At 43.7% G+C, this 21,907-nt stretch overlaps 1 long non-coding RNA gene across 10 annotated transcripts in view; it reads left to right on the top strand.

Annotated features, from left to right (window-relative positions):
- LOC106732223 (uncharacterized) overlaps window positions 1-21,907 on the top strand; it is a 44,769-nt gene that overhangs the window by 429 nt on the left and 22,433 nt on the right. For 2 of the 10 annotated variants that reach the window (XR_012898067.1, XR_012898065.1), the window contains exons 2-5: window positions 9,539-9,650; window positions 11,370-11,484; window positions 14,757-14,958; window positions 21,311-21,470. This is a non-coding gene — a long non-coding RNA (uncharacterized LOC106732223). Of the gene's footprint in view, window positions 1-594; window positions 834-9,538; window positions 9,651-11,369; window positions 11,493-14,756; window positions 14,959-21,310; window positions 21,471-21,907 lie in introns of those variants that run through there. The other 8 variants (XR_012898063.1, XR_012898062.1, XR_012898068.1 and 5 more) reach the window with 7 other exon arrangements.

Raw genomic sequence — 21,907 nt, 5'->3', positions numbered from 1 at the left:
TGAGCTGTGATTTATTTTATTTTCAAAACACAAGCTTGATTTTGCACAACAGTTATGAGAAAAGAGTGAATAGCTTCTACAGTAATGCCAGCAAGTTTCAAAGCCTTTCAAAAAAAGACAATCTGTTGCTGAATCTGAGCCTCTACCTGTTGCAGACTTTGAAAAACGCCCATTGACTTTAATCAGAGCTGGATCAGACCCCATATCATTATCATTATTTGAAAATGATAGAAATGAATGTTACAGTGAGCAAAGTGAAAACCTTGTGTTGTGCAAATTCCTTAAAATAATGAAAAAAGGCTGGAAGAATTTGTCTTCAAAGCTTATTTTGGTTCATTCCTTTTAAGTGTTCCAAATGCCCTCACATATCAAGCTGCATTGTACATTTGTGAACCTCTGTTTTGTAAACAAAACAAAACAAAACAAAACAAAAAGACTATTCCTGCTGATTACTGAATGAAAAACATGAATGTATTTTTTAAATGGGGACATTTTACTGCGCTAAATCAATGTGACTTCAAGTGACCTTTTTCAAACCTGTTATCAAATTAAAAGCAGATTTGAGGTGTACTTTTATATGTCAGTGGCATGCTTGGGACAGACAAGAAAAGGAAAAGTAACAGTGTAGTTATTCTGAATATAAAATTCTTTAATTAAATAGTGGAATATATGCAGGAAATTGTGGATTTGTCTTCAGAGAGCAAAGAATGTTTGTAGAAAGTTATTTGTTCTGTAAATAATTAGCTTCAAGTTCAAAATTCTAGTGTTATTTGAACCAATTTCCTCCCCAGAAAAAACAGCACATACTGATCATGAAATCCACTCACCAAAAGGTATTTAAAAATAATTACTGATGTCTTAATTATTTAAGCTTGTTGATAGCCTTTTGTTCAGAAATATACTATATGACTAATTCTAGAGGTGTCTTCTGCCTTGTTCAAGACAGGTAATATTAGATTTGCAGGTTCTTTATATCCTTCAATATGATGACAATAGTGCAAATGCTCAGTTAATGAGAGTACTTACGAAGTATGTAAACTGGACCTTTGCCTTTAGAATTTGCTTGTCTGCTGAAATACAATTAAATTTTACAAGCCATATCTTGACTTCTCTGATATATAATGGGAAAGAAAACTTAAAAATAGATTTCACCTCTGCTGTTAACAAGTTTTGACCTTTGCTCACATTTGTTGGGGGTGGGGAGTGGCGTATAGTACCAATTAACATGAATTATTAACTACTACATTAATAATTAATTTATTAGAGGGCTAAAGGCATCTGTCTTTGCCAGCCAATACTATCGAGAGAAAATGAAGAAAACAATACAACCCTAATTATAACAGCTTAATGAGGATGTTTGGAAGATGTGATGAGATTCAGTCATTCTGAATGCTCTTTATTTCCTCTTTGAAACCACACTAGGTGCAAAGAGTCAGGCAGCTAACTATAGTTCCTGTAGTACAGGTTTTCTCCCTACTGTCTGAAGAAAGGAAGCCTATGAAGGAGAGCTCAATTTAGATACTAAGGACTGACCAAGAATGCCATTGCCTAAACATTATGAATGCTGTCTGTTTCAGTAATGAACTATGTCTGAATCACTAATGGATTGAGTATGCCAGTGAGAAAGCTTCTTTGTCTCTAAATTACACTTTTGTGGAGCTTTCTCAATTTCATAGGTACAAGAGGTCTACTTACAGTACCTTTCACTGCAGACTGTGCTTTTGGACTCAGATATGCAGATTAATTGTAACAAGTTTATATTACCTGAGTTCTTTTTATAGGTCTAGATCAAAATGAAGGAAAATAAGAAAAAGAACATAATTAAATTTAATGCCTTGGGAAATTTCAGGCGAAGTAAAAACAAACTAACAAAAAGATTATTCCACAACACCCAAGTATTATGTTGATGTTTTTTGTCCTCTCTGCTGCATCCCTTTTTGTTTAGGCCCCTGAACCAGGTTGTCTGTGTCCTTTCAGTAGGCGACTGTCCAGTACTGGGTGATGCAGTGTTCTACATCTTTCATCAGCCACTGGTGTAGAAGTCTTCATAAGTAAAACCTGTTCATAAGTAACACCTCTGTGTAGTGCTCATAAGAAACATTTGTTCATAATTAACACAACAACCCAAACAACACCCCGACCACATCTCTCCTAAAGCCCCATAAATGGTTCACAACACTAACAACTTTAAGCATCTCCACAATATATTTTTGGGAGTAGTTTTCTTTCAGTCCATAATTTTTCCTTTAAAAAAACTGCTGGACTATGCAATATGTTTTATTTTCCTCTGGGCCATTACCACAAGCCCCATCACTCCGTCTTGCTTAGCAGATCAGCAGTATTAAACCAACTTAGAAAGACTAAGATGAGCATTAAATTAATCAAACAATGCTCTTGGGGAAATGGCCACTAATTTCAGATTTTTCATCTCCTGAAAATCAATTATTATTATGTTTATTGATATTATACTTGTCACTACTTTCAGTATTTTGCTTGTGGTGACAGAGACTAAAACAAGAAAGATGCTTCGAAAGATGTATTAAACCAGGTATAATCTATTCCCTAGGCAGCAGAACTTGGTAACCATCTTAGTTTGGGTCAATAAATATGCTGTAATAGGAAAACCTACCAGAATATATTTTACATAGTCATATATTTTACATAGTTATATATCATTTTATTGTCTTAACATGTTATCCTCACATAAATTGTGGTTTCAGGTTGATATTTCTCCTAAAATTGTTAAAATGGACCCAAAGAGCAGCATTCTGCTCTGTTTTCATGGGTGTTCTAGGAAGGCAAGGGGATACCCAGAGAGTTTTCCTCTACTCCCATAGGTGGGCTGGAACGGGGAAAAATAACAGGAGTTCTAGTCAATGTGCAATCTCTCAGCAACATGGCCAAATCTAAACCTTGAAGTGTATGTACCTGTTACTTTCTAGCAGTGGGCATTACAGGTAGAGCTCATTGCTTCTTATGTACCTGCTTCAATGACCAATAAAATAAATAGAACCCCTTTGTAAGCATTGGATCAGGCCCTAATGGAGCAACAGCAAGTAGTCCCAAGACCCTCCCTACTTAAGCCACTCAGGCAGAATAGGCTGTATTTCTTTAGGTTGGCTGCTACCATCCTCCATTCACTCTCCCCCGCCCCCCAGGTGATAAAGAAGAATAAGAATGGAATTTCTCCTTGACTCTGTGCTTATTATTAAACTCTGATGCAAACTTAAAGATGAACTTAAAATCATTTTCATTTGTCAACATTTAAGTTCAAGACCTCAGCTATGGACTTTTGGGTTACTTTTGGAATGTGGGTATAGATTGTTGTGGCCCTCATGCAAGCCATGGGTGTGGGGAGGGCAAAGGTATCTTCCGTCTCATCTCCTGAATACCCCATTTAAAAGTGAGGTACAATTAGCTCAGAAGAGTGTAGCAACTTTTCCCTTCCAACATGCTCAGGGGTGCAGTGCCCCACAGTGGAGGGATGGATAAGACAGAAAAGCATTCCTAGTCAGGTATGAACCTAAGCACGTGCTTAATTAAAAAAAAAAAAAGATTTGCCTCCCAGAGGAGTCAGTGGAATTTAAGTGTATGTTTAATTTATACAATGAGCCTTTAGTTCCTTCCCAAATAAGAACAGGCTTAGAGTTGTGTTTAAGGAGGTACTTAAAGGTGTGATAGCAGCCTTCAACTACTTGAAGGGGAGTTCTAAACAGGATGGGGAGAGTTTGTTCTCAGTGGTGACAGATGACAGAACAAGGAGAAATGGTCTTAAATTACAGTGAGAGAGGTCTAGGTTGGATATTAGAAAATACTATTTCCCTAACAGGGTGATGAAGCACTGGAATGGGTTACTGAGGGAGGTGGTGGAATCTCCATCCCTAGAGGTTATTAAATCCCGGCTTGACAAAGCCCTGGCTGGAATGACTTAGTTGGGGTTGGTCCTGCTTTGGGCAGGGATTGGACTTGATGGCCTCTGGAGATCTCTTCCAGCCCTGGGATGCTAAGTCACACTGACTTCAGTAGGTACTTTGGTTGAACTCTGAATAGAGATGGATTCAAACAGAAGTTTAAGGGCTTTCTTGAATTAGGGCTCCGTGATCCTCAGAGGCCGTTAGGCATCTCACTCCCATTGATCTAATCCCAATAGTTCATTTCAGCAAGTAGAACCTGGCAATAGCAAGGGAGCCTGACAAACAAGGCAAAGCTCAGGCTCATTCAGAATCAAAGGAGAGGCTTGCCAGTGAGTCTGCCTGTGTGTCTGCCTTAAAAGACAGCACCGCTGTAGTAGTTACTTGAAAATCATCAGCTGTGCAAGCTGTGGGCCAAATCTTAGTATGCTCCCACTGCACAGCCCTGACACTAGGAAGCTGCAGTGATCAAAATCACTGGATGGATCTAAGTCCTGTGTCATACAGGGGTTCAAATGATATGGTCAATAATTGTCCCTTCTGACCTGAAAAGACCATGACTCTGTTAAAAGGCCTATTGAAATCAATGGTACTGTGGTGTGACCTGCTGCTACTCAATGTAAGTAAGGGGACCAGAATTTGGCACTTTGAAATCAGGGCTTATTTTATTTATCGCTGTAGGATTCAGGACAAAGTATAGTTAAAGCTCCAGCATTATAGAAATGACTTTCCATTAAATTAGGGTTTCTACTAAGTAAATATTAAGATTCAGCTTTTATGAATTTAATAATGTTTGATTTTAATCATAAAATATATGAAATATTTCTTTAGCTACAGACTGATAACAGCTATTACTGTAGCAGTCACTAAATACTGTTATAAATCTTGCTAATGAAATAGCAATAATATAACCCTCCAATCATTGAAGATTTAATGCTTACTCTTTCCCGATGATATAATGTAACTGTAGCTTGTCACAAGAAAAAATGTGCATATATTAGACTTAGGAATTGTCATTCAATTACCTTACCATTCCTTGGGAATAAAAACATCACAGGGTGCCCAGTGGTTCAAAGAAACAGATGGTTTACCTTGTCTGTACTACGTCTAACTTACGGTATGTCTGTTATTAACCCCTTCCCCTGCTCTCACTCCAGCTCTAGGATCTTCCCACTGACCTGGAGCCCAGGCTCCAGTTCAAGCCTGAACGTCTATACTGCAGTTCACTAATCTGTTAGGGTATGTCTACACAGCAAAGTTATTTCGAAATAACAGCCGTTATTTTGAAATAACTTTCCTAGCATCTACACAGTCAAACTGCCATTTCGAAATTAATTTTGAAATATCGGAGTGCTTATTTCGAATTTGGTAAACCTCATTCCACGAGGAATAACGCCAAATTCAAAATAGCTATTTCAAAATAAGTGCTGTGTAGAAACTTATTTTGAAATATGGGGCCTCCAGCCTTCCCAGGGTGCCCTTGTGGCCACTCCAGCCTCAACCAAGAAGACTCCTCTCCCTCCCTGCTCCCCGGAGCCCTTAAAGGGGTTGACTCTGGCCACAATGCCTGTGCCAGCTCCAAGCCTGCCAGCCCACAGTCAGCAGTCACTGCCCCTGACTCAGTGGCCCCAAAACATGAGCCAGCAAGCCACTGGCAGCCAGCCCTCCACCGCTGCCCAGGAGCAGTCTGCCAGCTCCCAGGAGCCTGCCAGGGCCCAGAGAAGGCGGGTGCATTCCTGGTCCAGGGTGGAGATCATGGACCTTATTTAGGTTTTGGGGGGATGCCCCCAACGTCCATGATCTCCGCACTAGATGGAGGAATGTGGCCATCTATGGCAGGATAGCTGCCAGCCTGGCCACCAAAGGCCACATGCGAACCCAGGAGCAGGTTTGCATGACAATCAAGTTGGCCGGTGAGACCCTCCAACCCTGAGCCCTGAGTTTCCCCTCCCCTTCTTCCCCTTGCTTCCCCTTTCCAGCTCCCTCCTCCCAGGTTTCCCCCCCTTTCCCACCCTCTCTTCTCCCCTCTCCCGCCTCCTTTCCCCAGTCTCACCAGAGTTTCATTCCTCCCCCTCCAGTTTTGTTAAATAAAGAGAGTTTGTGTCCATGAAAATACATGTATTTTATTTGACATCAGGAAGGGAGGTTAGGGAGGGGTAAGTGGAAGGATGTGAGGGAGAAATGAGGCACAAGCCCCCAGTGCTCCTTAGGGTGGAAGCTCTCCCGCAGGGCCTCCTGGACACTGACAACTCCCCAATGTACCTCGTGGATGGCAGCCTGCAGAAAGTGCAGCCAGGTTCAAAGCAACGCGTCCAAGAAAAGCACCAGAGTGCCTGGGGCAGCTCTGGCTCCATGTCGCAGAGTGCTGTGGCGTCCCGAGTGAGGGCAATCAAAGCACGCAGAGAAAAAATTTGCTGTCCCTCATCAAGGTAGATGATCAAGCAGGGAAACCTGAGAACAGGCTGTCCAGGGGGGTCCCTTTAAGCACAGACCTCAGATAGCCTCAGGAAGCAGCTCCACACAGTAAGTACTGACCTGGTGACCTGCCGGAACTGCTTCCGGCCAGCCTTAAATGTGATTCAGAGTCCACTCAGTGTGGACGTGCTATTTCAAATAGCAAAATGCTATTTCGAAATGCATTTTGTGTGTATTTCAAAATAACACTGTAGTGTAGACAGACCGTAAGTCTGAGCCTCACGAACCTGAGTTAGCTGGTCTGGGCTAGCTGTGGGTTTTTAAGTGCAGTGTAAACATACCTTTAGATTGTAAACAGAGGCACGGGAAACATTTGCATAGTAGGGGTGCTGAGAGCCATTGAATCAAACTGAGAACCCTGTCTGTGATGGAAACCACTTCAAGCCTGCCGGTGCTACAGCCCCCCAGCATCCTTAGTTCCTGCGAGTCTAAACTCTTTGGGGAAGGGACCTTTCTACACGTGTTTGTGGGGACATGGTACAGAAATAACAATGACACAAAATCACTTGACCTAGGCTTGTCGCCTTGGATTCAAGCCCATTCAGGTAAAATGAATGTGATGTTTCATAATTAGTTATACAAGCAGCTCAGAAGGCAGCACCCTGAGCCACGTTCTCAGTTGGTGTAAACAGGCGCAGTTCTACCAGAGTCAAGGGAATGACTAGTGAGGAAGGATGGGTCAGTGGTTAGAGCCCTCGATGGAAACCTGCATTTACCGTCCCGCACTCCCACCTGCTCTCACTTCACTTAAGCCCAGAACCACAAAGGGATTTAAGGGCCTAAACCCTAATTTCACTCACTCCCTGACCTCTTGCTCAGCTGCTACCTAGCCTTGTATGCACCTAAACTTCTGCCTGGGCTTGTGCACTATGCCTGGCTGTTGGCATCCAGGTGCTTATCTCATACCTAAGACCTAGGGGCATCCTCAGCCCAGCGGAAACTAGGAATTGCCCAGCCTATCCCACCTATAGGCATCTCAGAGCTCACTTACCAGCTTGGGCCCATTCAAGATACAGTGGCAGGTAGAAAAGGTGACATCTCCCTTAGAATTTTATTTTTTTTATCCTACTGGTTACATTATTTACCTGGGAATCTGTATTTAATGCTCCCTCTGCTTTCTGGGAAGCAAAGTTCTGAATAGGTGTCTCCCACCTTGTAGGAGCGTGCTCTAACCACTGACCTGTGGGCCACTCTGTGATGGGACTCCTCCAGTCTCCCCTGCTGAAATTGTTTCCCTCTGGACTAATACTCATAGACTGATTAGAGCAAGGAGACTGGAGGCAGGGTCACCCACCTCCCAGGTGACTGCACCACCCACCATGCTACAGAGACTTCCAGTCTCTTTCTCTAGGACTATCTGAGTATTTATACAAAACGGAATGGCTTCAACAGCAGAGACAGAGGGGGCACTGCTTCAGATTATCCGCTAGCCTGAGGGATAGGGCATGTTCCTGAGAGGTGGGAGATACCCACTTGTAAAAGGGGATAGCAGGAGTTCCCTATCTTGCAGCGGTAATGTAAGGAGATACTCATCAAAGACTGGGAGGCCTTCAGCTACTATGGTATTGAGGGGCCAAATGAGTACCTTAGATAGAGTCTTGCAGGGACTGCAGTGCAGCAATGTTGATTCATACCAGCAGAACTGGCCTAGTATACTTTCCCTGTTCTGTTTAGTTCATTATACTGTGGAAACCACGGGCAGCCTCTGATACCTGAACTTTATTAAGTCACTAGAAGTCTTCCTGCCCGGCATTGTCCTGGCTGCTGTCTTCTCCCCAGGGGCGGTAGTGGGGGCACGGAGGTCACCAGCCAGTGCTGCCTGGGGCTGGCCCAGGGGCAGAGGGGCTGTGTGGTGGTTAGAAGTTTCTCCCCAGGGCAGGCCAGAGTTTTGGGTGCTGCCGTCCAGCAGCTTGTCTCTGGGATGCTTGCTTCCTTTCTGTGTTCACTCCACTGTTCTACCTACTAGATCCCTCCATGTCCATTTGATGAGAAACAATCGAATTCCAAGCACATCCCATTGTCCTGGCCCAACCAAACCATGACCTTGCTTTAAGTTAGGATAAGAGGAAGCTGCCTACCATATGTGGTGGTCCTTGCTCTTATCCTTTAGGACGAGCTCTTGAACAGATAGCTTCACAAACAGACAGACAGACAGACACACACACATTTCTAAAATAGATAGATTTTCATGGATAGGCAATAGATGAGCAAATCATCCATACTGGGCTACATCTTGCCATTTCTTCAGGGATCATGGAAGTCCCTGATCCCCTGGAGCCAGTGAAGTTTCCCTGTGGAAATTAGGGGGCAGAACTGGGGAACCTGCACAGCTACAGACCCCTTTTATAGGTCATGGAATTTAATTCTGTGCAACTAAATTGCATTGGAAGGTGAAAGTTTGGGGCAAAGCAGAGGCAAACTTAGAGGGAGCAGACTGGTGAATCTATTGTCTTTGTAATTCCCTGGATCATACCCCCACATTGCAGAGAGCAGCAGTTGCAGAGGCTTCTTCAGGGACATTTGCAGAGTAGGTCCACTGCCAGTGTGTGTGACTTCAAAAGGATTTTTTCCCCTCCCTCAACTCTATGTAAAAGCCCACTGTACATCCTGGCCTCTCAAGCTGCATGCTGCAGACAGGACTTGGACCATTAAGGGCTAGATTGTACCACTATGCACAGCCATGAGCAAGGAAAGGTGCATAAATTGTATCATTCCATTACTAATCCAAAAGTAATTGTACCTTGGAGACACTCGTCTGAGACAGTTCCCTCCCTGCTTCTCCCTTCCTCAAGAGAGTAGTGGTTTATTGCTGAGCTATACCAGTAGGAAATTACCACCTTTTTTTTTGCACTGGCCCTGGCTCTGCTGTGCTGGCCTACTTTTTGGGAGCTGGAGTCAAGGCTTCACCTATTTCCCAGGAATCAGGCCTGGATACACAGACAAAAGGGCAGTCTAGCTCAATGTAAATATTCTGGGCCTTGTACATTAGTTAGCTTTTTTTTCTACAAAGCTCCCAGTGGCTTTGTGGGTTATGAATGCTGGGAAACTGTAGAAACAAATATTACATACATTTGAAAATGTAATGGGCTAGCTCTGAGTAACAACTGGCTAAAATTCTCTTTACATTATATTTATTTTTGTCTACTTTATAGATTTTAGTTTGAGATACCTGAGACGGTTATTGGAAGTGTCTGCTTTTATGGGAAGAAGCTAAACAAATGTCTGGACCTGTACGTTTCTGATGGGAGAAATAAACTTTCCAAGGTAGTTATATTTATTTCTCTTGGAGCTAGTTTTTTTTGTGTACTGAAAGTTCTCCCAACTTCCTTTGTCACCTAATTCTTTATTTGTGCCTAGCTAGCTGTGCAGTTTTAGTTGGCATTGTTTAATAGGAATATATGTCATAATTCAAACAAATAGCTTACTCTCTCTCTGCCATCAAAAATTGAACTCCCTATATTTGTTTTTAGAAAACTTAGATCTCAGCTAATTAAGAATTTGGGCTTGTTACTTGCACATAATAAATACAATAGATGAACAAGAAATTTAGAAGATTTATGAGAAGATCTGCCAAGAAATTTGAAATTATTTAGGCAGAGCACCATCAATTCACAAAAGTACTGTATTTACTAACTGGCTTTGACAACACTGTTTAACTTTGACTGCTTAGTGTGCCTATAACTGGCTCTGTTTCTAAAAGGTTCCCTTGTGTTTTGATGAAGCTTTAGTTTCAGGTAAATTGAAGCAGAAATGTTCCAATTTGTTTTGATGGGAGATTCCTCTTGAATCCTAAATTGAATTTTCTAATTTTCTTCTCTCATGAATATTTCCAGTCCAGCTTGGACTTTTTCCAGCATTCCCAGTCAAAACTTCAACTTTCTTACCTGTTCTCCTTCACTTGTTTTCTAGGTTGCTCGTTCTGAATGTCTGATGGCATCTCTAACACTCCTCATTCACTGTCCCCGTCTGCATCAATTTCCCACAGGCTGATATTTGCCTAATTAGGGATCCCAAATTCTTTTTCTTTCTTTCTTTCTTTCTTTCTTTCTTTCTTTCTTTCTTTCTTTCTTTCTTTCTTTCTTTCTTTCTTTCTTTCTTTCTTTCTTTCTTTCTTTCTTTCTTTCTTTCTTTCTTTCTTTCACTGAAGTTTTAATTAAAATCAAGATAAATGTTTTGCCTTTCAAACTATAGGTAATGCATCAATAATAAATGATTACAGCCAAGGAATTTCCTGTCTACACATAATATCATTTCTGGAAAAGACCTATAGAAAATGATAATCTAATAGGCTAAGTCTACACTGCAGGATGTTTGTGCAAAAAGTCTTTTGCGGAAGAGTTCTTGTGCAAAAACTTATTGCGCAAAAGCACGTCCACATCTCTAAGTGCATTGCTTTTGCAATGCGCTTTTGCACAAGAGAGCGTCCACACTGCATTGACACTCTTGTGCAAGAAAGCTCTGATGGCCATTCACAGAATGGCCATCAGAGCACCTGTGCTTTTTCAGATAGGCTCTATTTGTGCAAGAAACCCCCGTGGAGCGTCAATACATGCCTTTTTGTGCAACAGTTGTAGCACAAAAAGGAGTTATGCCTTATAAAAGTAGGTTTACCTACACTGGAAAAAGCCCTCTGTTCTGCCATTTTACTGCCGATTTACTTGTGCAAGAGTGCATTTGAGGTGTGGACGCTTTGCAGGTTTTTTTGCAAAAACCTTGCTGTGTAGATGTAGCCATAGGGTTTTTGAACAATCCTGTAGAATTTAACAGAGAATTATATCTGTGCAATAGAAAGTGATGAGCCGATTCTCTGTTATTTTGTATGGGTTTTTACAGTAATTTCTCTAATCTATAGGATATTTCCGTAAGGAATATATCTATTGGACCAATTTAGTAAAATGAGAGAGACAGAGGAGAAAGATCAAGAATAAGGCTTCTCAATAAAGCGGAGCGATGGTAGATTACTAATGGCATTTGTCACTTCAGAGAGGAAGTGGTCAGAACAGTGAGCAGGAGAAACAACAGCAGGTGACTCGCAGCACAGAAGATTGGTGTTACCTGATGCTTGGAAGGAGTTGAATCAGGTAGCATGGAGAGGAAGGTAGGAAGGTGAATCTTTGCTTATAACACCTCTGTGTCTTGGCCCACTGGGTAAGGCTACATTGTGACCCAGTGCAAGGAAGGAAGGAGGAGAAAAAAGCAGGCAGCATGCTTCACTGCTTCTGTCGAGAACATGAGCAGAGAATATTCTGTGAATGGGAGCAGTCGGCCCTCAGTGCTGCCTGGAGCAAAGCGCTGCCCTCCCCAGTCCTCAGAGCTGTGCAGAGCGTGTGGTGCGGCACTCTGACAGGGATTCCCAGCTGCTATCTCTGCTACTGAAGAAGCAGTGGTGGCTACGAGTCCTGGGGCCCTTTGAATTGTTGGGCCCTGTGGCAGTTGCTCCTCCCATCGGTGGGCCTGGTATTGGCTCAGAAATAAGTCTTGCAAATGTTTGGTGCTGTCTGGACAGAATGTAGTGCAAAGAGGAGGTGCCTTGGTGAGATAACAGCAGTTGTGAGAGCAAGCTAGAAAGTCTCTCTCTTTGGAGTAGATCCAGATCTCAGCTAGACTCATTCCATCCTGAAAACTGAAACATTTTTGGCTTGGTACAGACTCCTCAGCCCATTAATCTTAACTAAGAGAAAAGGGAGGCACTTTGAAAAAATACATTGAATAATTTAAATCTTACGGTTTAGAAACCATTTTCCCTATGTCATCAGAATGTCCCAGTTAGCTAACTTATAGATGTGAGGCTGAGTACAACTGCTGGCATAAAAGTGTAGCACACACTTTCTACTCTTAAATGTAGATAAAGCAAGAAATCAAGAGGCCTCTGTATGTAGACAGATACACAACACACACACACACAAGGAGAGGGAAGTCTGAACATGTAATTTTTTAAATAATAAAGTAATTCAGAGTAAAATACTTCCGATCAAAACCTATGACTATAGCAAATGTTTTGAATAATCTTGTGAGCTGACACAAATAATGAACATGTGTTTGCTTATGAAGTTTAGCCTTGGCTTTCTAAAAGGACTTCAGTTTGCTGAAGCTAGGAAACACAGTTAAAGTCATGGACAAGAATTACAAAAGTAAGAATTATAACTTCCCTCTTCCCCTAATGGAGTAGTTAATAGTATGCAGGTGGACAACCTGGCTGGTTGTCATTACTAAGTAACAAATTATGTAATAGACAGGCAGTGTTTTCTAGTGCATAGACAGGATCTCTCCATTGTTTCCTGTGACCTCAGCTTGTGTTTTGAAAAAAAAAAAAAAAAAGTCTGGTGTGATGGCTGGAAGAAAAAAAGCTTCAAAATGTGAAGTGAATGTAGCTAATGTAACAAGGCCTGCCTAAGTCTGCAGAGAACACTGGACATTACTTCTGAGGTGTGGTATGAACTACCCCATTCATTTCAATGTATGCCAACCCAGATACCCACAAGAATGCTCTCATTTTTAACAGTTTCATGTAAGAAAGGAGGGGAAGATCTACACTAGTGTTTCTCAAAGGTGCTGCAGGTAGAGTGAAGGGCTAGAGGGGATTAGGGAAGCTATCTAAATCAAGATGAGTAGGCTTTTAAGACCACACGCCAGGATTTCAGGGGAGTACTATTGGTTCCATTCTTCTGAAGCTGGGGAGGTAGGAATAGTGATAAGAATTGGGACGGGTTGGTTTAGAAGGAGCGAAGGAATTATTTATGAACTGCAGTGAGCCTACTCATCTTCTAACAGAACAAATAGCTTAGTAGCCATGTCTTGAACATGAACCGTCAAGGTAGTTTGAGAAAGAGCCAGAGACACACCCGTATTTGTTTGTACTAAATTACAACTTCTATCCACTGCTTTTCTATGACTGCTTTGGGCCAGAACTTTGATACTTTGCCAATGATCTCAAATCTCCTATTTTCACTCTATGACCATGGTCACCAACAGGTCAATCGCGAGGCGTCCTGTCCGCCCCACCCCCATTTCCCTCCCACCCCTGAGAAGCCCACTACCTACCTCAAGTGAAAATGGAGGTACTGCAGGCTTCCCGGGGATGGACAGAAGTCCCGCAGCTTAGCGCCACTTCTGGCGATTCCAGAAGTAGTGCTAGCTGCTCTGCCGGGTGTACTGTGGGAGGGAGCATTGGCTCCCTGCACCGCACAGGAGGGGTGAGTCAGCCCCGGGGGAGGCGCGCGTGCAGGGCGGTCAGCCCTGGGGCAGGCACGTGCAGGGGGCTTCCCTGCGTGGGGTCGGCCCCGGGGCAGGCGTGTGCATGGGGGGCTTCCTTGCACCGCGGGGGGGGGGGGGGTCGGCCCCGGGGCAGGCACACGCTGGTTTCCCTCGTGGGGGGGGGGAGAATCCTGGGAGGAGGCAGATACAGGGGACTCTCTTTCTCCACTGGCACCCCACTCCCACTCCCCAGCCTCCACTCCCCAGCCACAGAACTCTGTCCCCACTCTCCTGTCCCCACTCCCCGGTCCCCAGCCACAGAATTCTGTTCCCACTCTGAACTCTGTCCCCACTCCCCTGTCCCCACTACCCAAACTCTGTCCCCACTCCCCTGTCCCCAGCCACAGAACTCTGTCCCCACTCCCCGAACTCTGTCCCACTCCCCTGTCCCCAGCCACAGAATTCTGTCCCCACTCTCCTGTTCCCAGCTACAGAACTCTGTCCCTATTCCTGTCCCCACTGGCACCCTGTCCCTAGCTGCAGAACCCTGTCCCCACTGGCACTCTGTCCCTTACATGCAGAATCCTGTCCTCTGCCCTCCCAGCACCCTGTTCCCTCTTCCCTGTCCCCAGCCGCAGAACTCTGTCCCCACAAAATGTATAATTATAAATGCTTCATTTTAGATTTAAATAGCATGAATAAAAAACAGACCATTTATTGCATAACTATAAACACGTGATTTTAATTTTATACATCGCATAATTTAAAAATAAACTGTTTATCAGAGTGTGTAAGTAAGGGCTGGGGATAGCAAGTGATGGACAGAAGGAGAATAGAGAGAGTGGGGCTTCAAGGAAGGGGTGGGGCTTCAAGGAAGAGATGGGGTGATAGATCTTCGCCTGTTTGGAGATTTAAAAAGGGATCTTGGGTGTAAAAAGGTTGGAGACCACTGCTCTATGACCTTATTCTCTTTTCCACACATTTAGTTCCATATTATCTTTAGTAACCTTCCATTGTGGGGGAGGAAGGAGTTTCCACCTGGCTCTCTGTGGAAAGGTAGGCTTTTGGAGTAGTTAGAGCAAAGGAGGTGAAGTATTTATTCCTTTTCACACCTAAAGTTCAAGCTGGGTTCAATTCATTAACTGAGCTCATTCTTATTTCTCTGTCCGGTTACAGATTTTGCACTAGAAAATGAAGGGGCCACCAGTTTTTCAGGTTGCTATTCAGCACTGGACCCATGCTGGACAGTTCCCCATGAATGATGACTATGCGCTACATCAGGAGCAGAAGTAGTACAGTATCTACCTTTTGCCCAGTAGATTTCTTTCTTAATCTGACAAGCCCAATCTGACAAGAGCCCTTCAATATAGTGGAAAAGGTAGGAGGGTGAAATGAGAGGGTGATATGTAGAATGAGATTATCTCACTGGGATCTCATTTTGGGGGGAAATGGAGAAGAATTGGAGTAGTGATTATATGAAAAAGAAGTGAGAGAAAGAATGTGTGACCTAAATCTTAATAGAGTTTCAGTGCAGGAAACTCCAAGGAGCAAAGCTTGTAGAAGTGGGAAGGTTACAAAGAACTGCAGGGTGGCATAGGCAGCATAGGGTAGGATTTTTGCCATATATAAAAGGGATTCATTGATTTTCTAAGAAGCATACAAAATATTGTAAATGGAGTATTTTGTATAAGCTAACAATTTACCTCAGGCTCATTCATGATAGGATAGTGCAACCTGGAATGCAGCATGTTTGTCATGATTATGTTGAGGAATATTGTTTAACTATAAAAATTGGGTAAGAAAAAAGGTAGTGCCAACTTCTGAAAAAGTAGCACTCTCTCTCAGGTCTCTGTGCTACATTTAATGGGAGTTGAGAATCTTCCTTTGGAATTAAAAAGCTGATTTAAGAGTGATGGGCAGGATTTGCTCTCCCATCCCAAGAGATCCTAAGACTGCATTGATCAGCAATACAACTAGGCTACGTCTAGACTGGCATGATTTTCCGGAAATGCTTTTAACGGAAAAGTTTTCCGTTAAAAGCATTTTCGGAACAGAGCATCTAGATTGGCATGGACGCTTTTCCGCAAAAGCACTTTTCGCGGAAAAGCGTCCATGCCAATCTAGATGCACTTTTCCGCAAAAAAGCCCCGATTACGAAAATGGCGATCGGGGCTTTTTTGCGGAAAAAAAAATCTGAGCTGTCTACACTGGCCCTTTTGCGCAAAACTTTTGCGCAAAAGGACTTTTGCCTGAACGGGAGCAGCATAGTATTTCCGCAAGAACACTGACAATCTTACACAAGATCGTCAGTGCTTTTGCGGAAATTCAAGCGGCCAGTGTAGACAGCTGGCAAGTTTTTCCGGAAAAGCGGCTGATTTTACGGAAAAACTGGCCAGTCTAGACACAGCCCTATTCTACTTGCAGGTAGCTGGGTGCTTCTTGTTTGGAGAAGTCAAGATTCATTAGCCCCCATCTCTTATATAAACGGGTCCTGAATATGCCTCATTATGAGCCTAATCCAAAACTCACTAAAATCAATGGGAGATTTTCCATTGACTTCAGTGGACTTTGAATCAAAATCTCTAAAATTATATCTGAATCCCCACTAAAATATATGGATTCCCTTCACACCCAGCCACACTATTCCCTGTTTCACCCTGTCCAATACCTTCAACATGCTCAGAATTCAATTAAGATTTTGATTGTGAAGAGCAGAAAATTGTATGTCAATACTGCAATTGTACACTCTCTCTTCTTTTCTGGCTCTAAAATCTTTATTGAATTTTCATCCATCATTACAAGGGATCCATTCAGCATGGTGATGGTGCCATTTAGATGCAAGCATATTCAGTCAGAGCAGGTTAAACTCTTAATTTATTGCTTGTTAAACATGTCAGTTTCCCCATCAGTGTCAGTATTGCTGATATAGAGCTGACAAGCTCTCTTGGAAGGAGATTGGAAAACCACGAACAGGCGGACTTGATACTCAAAGCGGGTGTCAAACACTTTGTAACCCACTTTGTACAGATGGAAATGGTTACACAACAGGAAAGGCATTGGAGAATGAGGTCTGTGTCTCCACCTGCATCTAACTGATGTGTTAACTCACAGTACATGAGAAGTCAAGATGTGCACATAGAATTCTTGACTGGGGAGTTATTTGGGAGCTCTAACGACTACCCACTCTCCTAATTTTTTTTTGCCACTCACTAACCACACATAAAAATAATGTATGGAATTTTCAAAGATGCTTACAGGATCTGGATGCCAATAATTGTAATAGAAATTGAGCATCCAAATGCCTTGGGAAAATCTCACCCACTGGGTGTTTAAAATTAAAGGAAACTTTAAAAAAATCAGAGCAAGAGACAGAGAGAGTTTAATCGTGATTATTTTGCATGCCATATTCTGTTTGTAGATGGACACTCAAGAAGCCTTAAAATTAACAAAATGGTGCAAAATATCCGTAAACATTCATCATTACAGTATGTGTGGTAGATCTTCCCTAAATTTATTTTAGGTATACCTCACTAAGCTGTCTGTTGTTGAAAAGTTCACCAAAGATTTCTTGGTTTCTGAAATGCAATATGAAATTATTTTTTGCCTTTTATAGCTAACCAAGAAGCCTGTGCTTTGTCCTGTTGTTTCTGTTGTGCTCTCGGAGAGCCAATGTCGTTATTATTATTTTTATTTACTGTTTGAGTTGCAGGAAGGCTTAGAATACCAAGTTACGGATACAAATCCAATGTGTAAGTGCTGAACAAATACAGAACAAAAAGATAGTCCCTTCCTCCCTAGGACCTTACAACTAAGTAAGACAGCAAGTAGTTACCAGCACAGCCCTCCCACCCAGAGGACGATTCAGAGCAGCTGCCCCATGCCCCGCAGCTTGGGAGGCCCCTCAGTCGATGCCTCAACCGTCCTATGGACTGGACTAAACATGGCCCGGGGATTACATGGTTGGGGGGAGGGGGCTGGCATGAGGCAGCAGCAGGTGTCAGGCCCCCAAACTCACTGCGGCAGGAGTCAGAGCGACCCAGCATCCTCCTCCGCTCTGCCACCCTCTCCCAGCCTGCTCTGCTTCACTTCATGGTGGCGGCTAGATGGAAGCAGAGTGTCTCAGCCCCAAGCAACTTCACTTCCTGACACCAGGGTGAAGCAGAGTGTAGGAGGCTGGAAGAGGGAGCAGAGCAGGCTGCTGGGTTCCTCTGGCTCCCACTGCTATGGTGAGTAGTGAGCAGGACTTAGGGAAAGGGGTGGAATGGGGGCAGGGTCTGAGGAGGGAGGGTTGCCCTGGGCCCCACACCTGGGCACTGGAGTGAGGGAGTTGCCCTGGGCCCCTGTAGGGATGGCCCTGGTTGCAAGACAGTCTAGGAAGCACAAGGAAACACTCAGATAATGGACAGTGGATGGGTATATCATGAACAGATGCAATGCACCATAACTTGTCAATCAGTTCTTCAAACTTCAGTTTACTGACTTCTGCAAAAACTTCTTCTGTTATCCTTTAGCTTATTCATACTTCAGAAAAAATAAACCAGTCTGGTCTCAGCAGATGCTGATGTTTTTTTCTGTATCACCCTCTCATTGGGCTGCCACCTTGATGCGGTAGAAAAACTTGCATATATTTAAGATCCTAAGAACAATGTCCTCTGGAGTCCTGTACTCTTGGTAGGGTCACTCATGGTGGTAAGGTTGAAGACAAGGTATCAGACAAAGTGCAGCCCACTGGCTAAGGAAGCAACCTGGGACAAAAAGGCCCCACTGCCTTGTGGGTGAATTTGTGAGAATGCAGGTCGATGAGAATAATTTCAGACAGAAAATCTGGAGTAGATCCCCCAAGGTGGTTAGGCATTTTAGCATCCTCCAGCAATTCCTGCAGCCGATTGGGTACCAGATGTGTTGGTCCTCTCCTTTGGGGTTTCCAGATGCATGGGCAACTGAGGATCTCCACATCATTTGTCCAGGCTATGCCCTGGAGAGGTTCTCTGGCTTTGTCTCCAGAGTTGACACAACATGGAAGACAGCTCTATTGAAATCAACCACAGGGGGGAAAAATCAGTGATTGCATCAAGCAGATGCATTGCTGGATAGTAAACTCTGAGGTTTACTCTCATGAAAATATTATTATGGATGCAGCCATCAATGCTCTCAAAAGCCTGTCTGTTATGAACCAACTTGATGATGAACCTACTTTAAAGGAGCTTAACCGTGTGACAGATGGCCTTCCAAATGAAAAGTCTCCCCTAGAAAAGACTGCACACCATCAGGCATACAGTGTGGACAACCTATTTTACTGCAACGTCTTCATGAGTTGCTTTGCCTGTGCTGGAAAGAAGGGAAAAGACATGAGAGGTGCCAACATCATCACACTTTATAAAAACAAGGGTGTCAGGAGCAACCATAAGAATCATCATGGCATTTCCCTTCTTATTATTATGGGAAAAGCCTTTGCCGAGTTGTCGTGAACAGACTTCAATCCCAGTGCAGACACAGTGCAGCTTCTGAGCTGAAAGGTCTACTGTTGATACGATCTTTTCACTGAGGCTACGTCTACACTGCAGCCTTTTGCCAACAGAGAGTATACTAATGAAGTGCTCATTAGCATTTGTCATGTTGTCATTTGCATATTCTCTGCTGATGCTTTTTGTGCAAGAGGTTTTTGCGTAAAAACAAGCATTGTAGATGGGTCTGTTCTGTGCAAAAATCCCCTTTTGCGCAAGATTCTTATGTCTCAAATTGAGATTTTCTTTTCCCTGATACTGAAACAAGAATTAGGTTCCTCAAATGAGGGAATCTGCTTGCACACAAGGTCTGATGGAAAGCTATCCAATCTTGCAAGACTCAGATCTAAAACCTAGACTCGTTATCCAACGCCTCCTCTTTGCTGAAGATGCAGCAACGACAACCCATGCAGAAGCCTAATGGACAGTTTTCCCGAAGAATTTAGGCTTACTATAAACATAAAAAAGACTAACAATGTGCCAAGGAGATGAGGAAGCACCTTCCATCAAGATTAACAACCATGAACTGGAAGTGATGAGCGAGTTCACATATCTGGGGCCCACTATTGCAGACAACCTTTCACTTGAAATGGAATTCCGCATCTGCCTTGGAAAAGTTGTCACAACTCTGTTTAGACTGAAAAAAGGGTGAAACAGACAATACTGACAGAACACACAAGATCAGTGTGTATGGTGCACGTGTTATCAGCACACTTCTATATTGGAGCGGGATATGAACCTTATACTCATACCAGGAGACGAGGTGTAGCAGCTTTATATGCATTGCTTTGATTGAATCTTTGGAATCTCCTGGAGGGACAAAGTCACTAATGGTGAAGTGCTCAAACAGGCCAGCATACTCAGCATGCAAACACTCCTCAAACAGAGACACCTTTGTTGGCTTGGGCAGGTGTGCCGAATGAGTGAATTGGCATCTGAAAAAAGACTAAAAGGCAGAACTGTCCCATCCATAGGACAATTCAGGGAGCCCACCCCAAGTCCTGCACTTTGTGGGGCCCTGTGGCAGCCTCCTCAACTGTCCTATAGATAGGCGGGATCTGGGGATTTATGGGATCCTGGAGCAGGGTGGCAGCAGGGGTCACCCCACCCCTCACTGCAGCAGTGGAATCCAGAGTGGCCTGGCAGCCTGCTCTGCTCTGCTCTGCAGTGCTGCCCTCACCTGACTGGCTGTTCTCTGCTTCATCACAGCAGTGGGAAGCAGAGCAACTCAGCCCTAGGACGCTCCATTTCCTGCCACCGCAGAGAAGTGGAGTACAGTGGGAGAAGGTGGTGGGGCGGGGCCTCTCTGGCTCCCATCACGATGTTGAGTATGGGGGAGGGTACCCCCTGCTGCTGCTTCATGCCAGGTTCCACAATCCCCCAGCTCATATTGCTCGGAGGAGGGGGTAAGAGGGTGAAGCCGGGATGGGATGCAGGTGGAGTAGGAGCAAGGCATGGGGAGGGGTGGAGCAGGGATGGGGAGGGGTGGAACAGAGTCAGGGTAGGGCAGGGGTGGGGCCTGCAGGAAGGGAGTTGCCCTGGGTGCTCCAGACCCCGTGTTCCCCCTATGGATGACGCTATGTAAAGGATGCTCAAAACTGCATTTCAAGAATGTGTGCTAGTGAGACCTCAAATTAATGGACATGGATAAATGTGAAGGTCATGCTCAAGACCTCAGCCTTTGGAAACAAGAGCTTAGCAAAGCTCTCTGGAGTTGAGAGGGAGCAGTCCACAGGAGAAAAGAACTTGCAGAAAGCAAAGCCCAAAGAATCAAAATATCACCTTTAAATGTGACAAATGCAGCAGAGATGGTCTCTCCCAAGAGGGTCTCTTCAGCCATGCACCCGACTACTATAAAACCAACTGAATAAATTCTTTACCTCTGAGGGTAGTTCGAACTAGGAGGCTAATTTAGGGATTTGAAGTTGCAAATGAAGCCCTGAATTTAAATATCCTGGGCTTTATTTGCACCTTCCCGTCCGGGCGCCATTTTAAAATCCCCTTAGTCCGAACTAACTGCCCATGGCTACACGCGGCAGTCAAATGTTAATTCGAACTAAGACATAGTTAGTTCAGACTAAGGGGATTTAAAAATGGCGCCCGGATGGGAAGGTGCAAATAAAGCCCGGGATATTTAAATTCAGGGCTTCATTTGCAACTTCGAATCCCTACAGTAGTCTCCCTAGTAGTCTCCCTAGAAACTGTTTTTCTTGTCATTTCAACCAGAAAGGACACAGTCTCAATGACCTGCTAACCTGCATCCTACTTCAGAAGACATTCAAATCTGCACTTGAAAGGGAATCCTCTGAACTGGCATTCATGCTAAAATTCGACACCCTCCGCACCGGACTTAACAAAGACCCCAACAATCTTACACATTACAAAGGTAGCTTCCCTAATTATCACCTCTAATACTATTAACTCACAGACATTTCCCCTTCCCCACCTCTAATATCATTAACTCACTGGCATTCACCTTCCTTCCCCCCCCCCCCCACATCCCCCTTCTGTTCTGTAATGTGATTTGTCCTTTACATGTGTGTTCATTTTTTTAAATTGTATCCTTTGGTATATATGGTTGTGACTATTTTCTTCCATTATTTGATATGAGGAAGTGGGTCTGGCCCACGAAAGCTCATCATCTAATAAACCATCTTGTTAGTCTTTAAAGTGCTACATTGTCCTGCATTTTGCTTCTTTAAAGGGAATTTCAGTTTGTTATATCATAATTCCCGTTATGTCTCTTAGTCTGTTTTAGTTTTTTTGCTGTAATTTTATTTTCCTGGCAATGGATTAGAAAATGGAAGCTATGGGAAGAGTCCT

Source organism: Pelodiscus sinensis, chromosome 1, assembly GCF_049634645.1.
Source record: "Pelodiscus sinensis isolate JC-2024 chromosome 1, ASM4963464v1, whole genome shotgun sequence".
In the NCBI taxonomy this organism is placed as follows: Eukaryota; Metazoa; Chordata; order Testudines; family Trionychidae; genus Pelodiscus; species Pelodiscus sinensis.
Note: the sequence above shows the minus strand (reverse complement) of the source record. Positions and strands in the feature narration are given on the sequence as shown.